Genomic DNA, 8,123 nt, shown 5'->3' on the forward strand with positions numbered 1-8,123 from the left:
AACAATATAAGATTGGTTGCAATGACAGCTAGAATGGTAGTTGACAAAAATTGGTAGTCACAATACAGCAGAAACAATATAAGATTGATTGCAATGACAGCTACAATGGTAGTTGACAAAAATTGGTAGTCACAATACAGCATATGGCTAGCACATAAAAGAAGACAGCAATGAGCACAATGATAAGGTTGTTTGATACTACATAAAAATTAGGAGATTGGGTAACACTAGGTACAGAGCAAATTTAAAGCTCAGTGTAGGAAACTAGTGCTACCCAATCCCCCAATATATTTACCTAGGTCATATAACCTAACCATTGTAACGTTTGGTATCTGATATCATGGTTATCATATTAAGTGTATATTCTACTGCATTATTCCTTGAAATCCTCAATTGTGCTACAATGAACCAATTGATAACCGTGAAATTTTTACCCTAATGTACCTAGTATCCTTGTCATTATAGTGTATTGTTATTACTACCTATTAATCTTATCTTTGTTTATTGTGTCAAAAAATATTTCATTGTACTGTAAACATTTTTTTTATCAATTTTACTGGAAAATATCTCCTTAAAATTATCTGTTAGATTAAGGACTTGCCCGAAACGCTATGTTTGCTAGTGGCTTTTACAAGAATGTAAAATTATCATCATTACTATGTACTCTCTTAACCCCCAATGTACCTTCTTGTATATAAATATAAATAAAAAAAATAAATAAAAAGTACTCTGATGATCCAAGTACTCTAATGGTCCAAGTACTCTAGTGGTTTAAGTACTCTAGTGGTTCGAGTACTCTAATGGTCCAAGTACTCTAATGGTTTAAGTACTCTAGTGGTTCGAGTACTCTAATGGTCCAAGTACTCTAATGGTTTAAGTACTCTAGTGGTTCGAGTACTCTAATGGTCCAAGTACTCTAATAGTTCAAGTACTCTAGTGGTTCAAGTACTCTAATGGTCCAAGTACTCTAATAGTTCAAGTACTCTAGTGGTTCGAGTACTCTAATGGTCCAAGTACTCTAATAGTTCAAGTACTCTAGTGGTCCAAGTACTCTAGTGGTTCGAGTACTCTAATGGTCCAAGTACTCTAATAGTTCAAGTACTCTAGTGGTTCAAGTACTCTAGTGGTTCGAGTACTCTAATGGTCCAAGTACTCTAATGGTCCAAGTACTCTAGTGGTTCGAGTACTCTAATGGTCCAAGTACTCTAATAGTTCAAGTACTCTAGTGGTCCAAGTACTCTAGTGGTTCGAGTACTCTAATGGTCCAAGTACTCTAATAGTTCAAGTACTCTAGTGGTTCAAGTACTCTAGTGGTTCGAGTACTCTAATGGTCCAAGTACTCTAATGGTCCAAGTACTCTAGTGGTTCGAGTACTCTAATGGTCCAAGTACTCTAATGGTCCAAGTACTCTAGTGGTTCGAGTACTCTAATGGTCCAAGTACTCTAATGGTCCAAGTACTCTAGTGGTTCGAGTACTCTAATGGTCCAAGTACTCTAATGGTCCAAGTACTCTAATGGTCCAAGTACTCTAGTGGTTCGAGTACTCTAATGGTCCAAGTACTCTAATGGTCCAAGTACTCTAGTGGTTCGAGTACTCTAGTGGTTCAAGTACTCTAATGGTCCAAGTACTCTAGTGGTTCGAGTACTCTAATGGTCCAAGTACTCTAGTGGTTCGAGTACTCTAATGGTCCAAGTACTCTAATGGTCCAAGTACTGTAATGGTCTAAGTACTCTAGTGGTTCAAGTACTCTAGTGGTTCGAGTACTGTAATGGTCCAAGTACTCTAGTGGTTCAAGTACTCTAGTGGTTCAAGTACTCTAATGGTCCAAGTACTGTAATGGTCTAAGTACTCTAGTGGTTCAAGTACTCTAATGGTCCAAGTACTGTAATGGTCCAAGTACTCTAATGGTCTAAGTACTCTAGTGGTTCGAGTACTCTAATGGTCCAAGTACTGTAATGGTCCAAGTACTGTAATGGTCCAAGTACTGTAATGGTCCAAGTACTGTAATGGTCCAAGTACTCTAATGGTCTAAGTACTCTAGTGGTTCGAGTACTCTAATGGTCCAAGTACTGTAATGGTCCAAGTACTGTAATGTTCCAAGTACTGTAATGGTCCAAGTACTCTAATGGTTTAAGTACTCTAGTGGTTCGAGTACTCTAATGGTCCAAGTACTGTAATGGTCCAAGTACTGTAATGGTCCAAGTACTGTAATGGTCCAAGTACTCTAGTGGTTTAAGTACTCTAGTGGTTCGAGTACTCTAATGGTCCAAGTACTCTAGTGGTTCGAGTACTCTAATGGTCCAAGTACTCTAATGGTCCAAGTACTCTAGTGGTTCAAGTACTCTAATGGTCCAAGTACTCTAGTGGTTCAAGTACTCTAATGGTCCAAGTACTCTAGTGGTTCGAGTACTGTAACAGGTGTTAGTGTGATGTAGAAAGGGAGATTGAAGGGCAGATTTTTTTATTATTATTTTTCTACCACAGACTTAGCCAGACATTTACGATGCTAACCAGCAGCTTATATACATTTCCTTGTGTCCTCCATGGACAGGGTTAGGGAGCTGTTAAACATGTAGTGCAGTGATTTGTTGAACAGCCACCCACAGAAGGTGATTGTAGTGGTTTTTAAATAATCTACGTTCATAAATATATACATTCATGGCTGCTCTACATAAACAGTGTTCAAGCTTTATATATATACACACACACACACATATATATACACACACAAGTACACACGTTATGAGTGACAGTTGAGAGGCGGGCCGAAAGATCAGCCCGCCTATATATATATATATATATATATATATATATATATATATATATATATATATATATATATATATATATATATATATATATATATATATACGCCACCTACTTTGACAGGGTAAAATAACTGCTATAGAAACTAGTGTGTTTACTGACAACTTAACCACAGTGGATGATTAAGGTGCTTGTGCAAGCTCAAGTCATAGATACATAACCATCACATATATAACATAACTGATGCATTACATAGTCAATCTTAACTATCTGTCTTGAGAAGCTCAACAAATCACAATGTAGAACTGAGAACAGGAGATAATTTTTCACCCATAGGGTCATAAACCCCTTTGAATCGTCTATCCTCATTTTAATCTCAAGATAACCTCAAGATAACCTCAAGATAACCTCAAGAGAAGATCCACCGAAGACGTAAATGCTAAGATATTTCTGCAGGTCAAAATCCAGTTGGATAAAATCCTCAAGAATAATAAGTGAACATGTGACAGGCCACCGGCTTCCTGTCCCTGACGAGGCCACTAGAGAGAGAGAGACGGGGTGGCTCTCGGGTAAATTCAGGTAATTCAGAAAAAGGAAATACCGTTGAGAGCGGTTAAGCCTTGGCAGAGACCGGGAGGGAGAGAGAGATGCCGCCATTTTGTAGGTATACCTCGCACCACACACACGCCCGCACACACACACACACACACACACACACACACACACACACACACACACACACACACACACACACACACACACACACACACACACACACATGGAATTAGACCACTGAATCTGGCATTTCTAAATGAGGTGACTCAGAGATAATGAAAAACACAAGTAACCAGTGAGATGTAGAAGTTTACAAAGGGGAATAACCAGTAAATGGCAAGAATAAACAGGAAATAGAGAGAACGATAGAACAGCCCAGGGACTGAGCACGAAGGAGAGAGAGAGTAAGAGAGAGAAAAGATGGAGATGTTGATGAAGAGAGAGAAGAGAAGAACAAGAGAGCAGAAATCTATACCACATCCCAGCAGCCTCAGGGCAGACTGGAAGTACTCGAATCTGCCTATAACAAAAGCAACCAATCAGGAAGGCAGCTACAATCAGCATCAATCGACAATCGACTTCAGAATGGTCCAGGACGGACCGAAACGTCGTCGTCCCTTCACTTTCTAGTGTGTGGTCTGGTCAACACATTTCAGCCACGTTATTGTGACTTCTCATCTGCATACAATCAGAAGCCATTGTTGATATGAGTTCCATGAGTTATTTTCATAAGTTATTTTCATGAGTTCATCAATTATATCCTCCTCCTCCTCACCTTCCTCACCCCTAGCTAAACCTAACAACCATTCAACAATTATATAACATTCTACCTAACTACCTGTCCTAAAGCATTTGCATAACCGTTGTCCTGTTAGCTCACCAATTTCTGGCCCTTAACATAGTTCCCTTGTCTACTTTCAGCCCTCAAGCGCCAATTCCCCCCTCCTCTACCACTTACCCCACTAACTACCCCTACTTCTCTATCCTCCATCTACTCCATCCACCAATCTACTCCTTCCATCAATCTTCTCCATCCATGAATTTACTTCACCCACTCATTCCTCACCTTCAAACAGCTGAACTATCCCAGTACAGAACCTGTAAACCACCTGTACAGAGAAGAGAGTAACACTCATGAACCTTAAAATCTGGTACACTAATGCTGATGGACTGTCCAACAAACTGGAGGAGATGAAGAATGGACGAATGATACAAGCCCAGATGCAATAGCAATAGTTAAAACAAAAAATCATTGAAATTTTCCCTAATGCAATATTCCTCATGCAAAACCAGATAGCGAGAATAGGAACATTGAGCATACCACTAAGAATTGTAAGAAAAATAGGAAAATAAATTGATTTTCAGTTACGCAAATAAAATTGGAAATTATTTATTTAATGTTTGTTATAAAGGAATATAATACTGAGGGTGAAGGTGTCTACATGCAACCCGTCCTCGACTCAAGTCCATTCCATCCAGCGGTCGACCCCACAGACGCATTCATAAATTTTAACTTGTTGTTCATTCAAAACGGGAATTTTCTCAAGTATAAATTAATATTATAATATATTAGCATATTGTGTATATATAGGCATAGGTTAGGTTAGGTTAGGTGTTTAGGTTCTGTTGGCGATTATTTGTATTTGTAGTACGTGGGTGAAGCATTTATAGCGTTGTTATTCGAACAAAATTCGTCAGTGAAGCACTTGTTCCGGATATGTTCGAACGTCAGCAGTTGTGAGTCGTGTGTAAACCGCTTTTCATTCATAAACAGGGGGGGTTGGCGGGTGCATGGAATCACTTTTGGGTCTTTGTTTGGAGGACGGGCTGCTACATGAGCACCTATAAGGATTGCAGAGGACCTTGCAAATGACACTTATACAAGCTCTTACTGTTCATCTTACTTTACCTGTAGCAGCGAACAATTGCGATTCTGAAATCATCTTTTTGGTTTTCATGATAGATTTTTTCCGCGGTTTTGTCAGCTTTATAATATTACATGTTTTGAGAGAGACAGAAAAACAGAAACAGAAAAAAGATACAGAAAAAATACACAGAAATAAAGAGCCAGTGAGACCGATTCAGGAGTCTTCCCGCGAGGTACCAGAGAGTACAGAGTGTGAGTACAGAGAGAGTGCAGAGAGTACAAGCCTGAGTGTGCTTAGGAGACTACCAAGACCCACAAGCCTAGTTAAAGGGACTATTAAGACTCACAAGCCTAGTTTAAGGGACTACCAAGACCCACAAGCCTAGTTTAAGGGACTATTAAGACCCACAAGCCTAGTTTAAGGGACTATCAAGACCCACAAGCCTAGTTTAAGGGACTATCAAGACCCACAAGCCTAGTTTAAGGGACTATTAAGACCCACAAGCCTAGTTTAAGGGACTATTAAGACCCACAAGCCTAGTTTAAGGGACTATTAAGACCCACAAGCCTAGTTTAAGGGACTGTCAAGACCCACAAGCCTAGTTTAAGGGACTATTAAGACCCACAAGCCTAGTTTAAGGGACTATTAAGACCCACAAGCCTAGTTTAAGGGACTATTAAGACCCACAAGCCTAGTTTAAGGGACTATTAAGACCCACAAGCCTAGTTTAAGGGACTATTAAGACCCACAAGCCTAGTTTAAGGGACTGTCAAGACCCACAAGCCTAGTTTAAGGGACTATTAAGACCCACAAGCCTAGTTTAAGGGACTATTAAGACCCACAAGCCTAGTTTAAGGGACTACGAAGACCTACAAGCCTAGTTTAAGGGACTATTAAGACCCACAAACCTAGTTTAAGGAACTATAAAGACCCACAAACCTACAAACCAACTTCGTCAGACCAAGAGCCCAAATAACCACATATAAGCCACAGTTTCGTGCCATCATTTGCTAGTCACACCAAAATAAACATTAACAAAATTGCCTCGGGGGAAGATGCAGAAAAATTACAATTAGATATTAACAAGATTTTCGAATGACCACTGGAAAAATAATATGACGTTCAACAGTGACTAATTCCAATTACTTCGGTATGGAAAAAAAGCGAAAACCTTGAAGGGAATACAGGATACAATCACATTTACTCGTTGAAATGAACGACCAAGTCAAAGACCTCAGAGTTAATGAAGTCAGAAACCCTATCGTTTAGAGATTACAATAAAGCAAACGCAGCCAAGAGAATGATAGATAATAATAATAATAATGAGAGATAATAAACACATTTATAACGAAGGTGATGATAAGCCAATGATTGTACTCTTTTTTTCAAAGCACTGGTGCTATCTTATAGGGAAAAGTGTTCGGTTCTCCTTTTCCCCCTTTTCAATTCAGACAATATTGTAGAGCTTGAAAATGAGCAGAAATTCTTTGTTTCACGCCTCGAAGCACTCAAACTGTCATACTTGGAATTAATACGGGAGAGATATCGCATGATATATCCCAGAAAAATGCTGGAAAGTCAGGTTTGAAACCTACAAAATACAGCCATAACATACTGGAGTGAGGGAAGTAGTCAGAAGTGTGAAATATATTTAGTAAACAGTAAAGAGTCGTAGAGTCATAGACAAAGAGAACAATGTTGCTCCAATGTCGCTGGAACAACAGTGGAAGTGAGAGAATTGGACAAGTTTCTGTTGGAGTTACTGGATCAACCTGGCTATGATGGCTGTGTGCCTGAGGGCTACGAAAACAAACATTTTCCTATATATATATATATATATATATATATATATATATATATATATATATATATATATATATATATATAAATTCAAAGACAGGAAATTGAGAGCATGAAGGTGGTTTCGGGTTTCCAATACAATAATCAGCAGCCACTGATTAGTTTTCATTTACTGAGATAATTTCGCCGCTGCAGTCAAATAGAGCGCGTTATTGAGCTACGTGTCATGTTTAATTTAGAACTTATTGCTATATTTTAGGTATATTCATAAGAGGAAAAAAAACAGTTTTTTTCTGATTAGTCATTTGCGGGGAACATGGGATAGTAATTGTCATTCCATCCAGCCCAGCCACAAGGGCGGAGCCGGAGCGCCAAGAATGTTTCAGTATCCCCTTTCAGAATCCTCTAATTTCTCAGGATCCTTCACGGATCTTACTTCGTAAAAGTTCCCGAAGTGCTTCAGGTGTCCTGTCGGCCGCGATACATAGAGGAATTTTCCTCAAATTTCCCTCTGGTGTCCTGTCGGCCGTCGCTCGGTCACACCGCAAACGAAGACGTGTCGAGAGGAACTCCCGCTCACCCCAAGTCCACAAGAGCCTAGTCATCTGTTCGGCAGAGTGAGTCCTCGTGTGTAACGCAGCGAGGGAGGAGCCGGACTGCCTGGCTGTTGATTGGAACAAGGGACGTGGACATTGTTTATGCGTGTCGATGGGCTATTGGCCTGTCGTGCTCCCCCCTGTTGTACCTCCTGCCAGGGAGGCCCCCCTTACGCCCTCGCTCCATCTTGTCGTGGAAAAGAAGGTCTGTAGTTATGAAAAGTCTTCTGGATTCTGTAACAGCTTTTCCAATGATGATATCTGCGGCTTCCTCGACCATTTGACGATGATGATTTCTGCTTGGAGGATGGTCTGACGATGTCGTGTGTGTGGCCTTGTGGGCGATCTGATGTTGACTTCTGCATAAAGGATGAAATCCTTTACATCGTAAAAGGATGTTGATGAAAGGATTCGTGATCGACAAGGCGGTGATTCGTACGTCAGGCTGCGAGCAGCGGCATCCAACAGCCTGGTTGACTAGTCCAGCAACCAGGAGGCCTGGTCGACGACCGGGCCGTGGGGACACTAAGCTCCGGA

The sequence above is a fragment of the Procambarus clarkii genome, chromosome 35 (genome assembly GCF_040958095.1).
Source record: "Procambarus clarkii isolate CNS0578487 chromosome 35, FALCON_Pclarkii_2.0, whole genome shotgun sequence".
Lineage (NCBI taxonomy): Eukaryota > Metazoa > Arthropoda > Malacostraca > Decapoda > Cambaridae > Procambarus > Procambarus clarkii.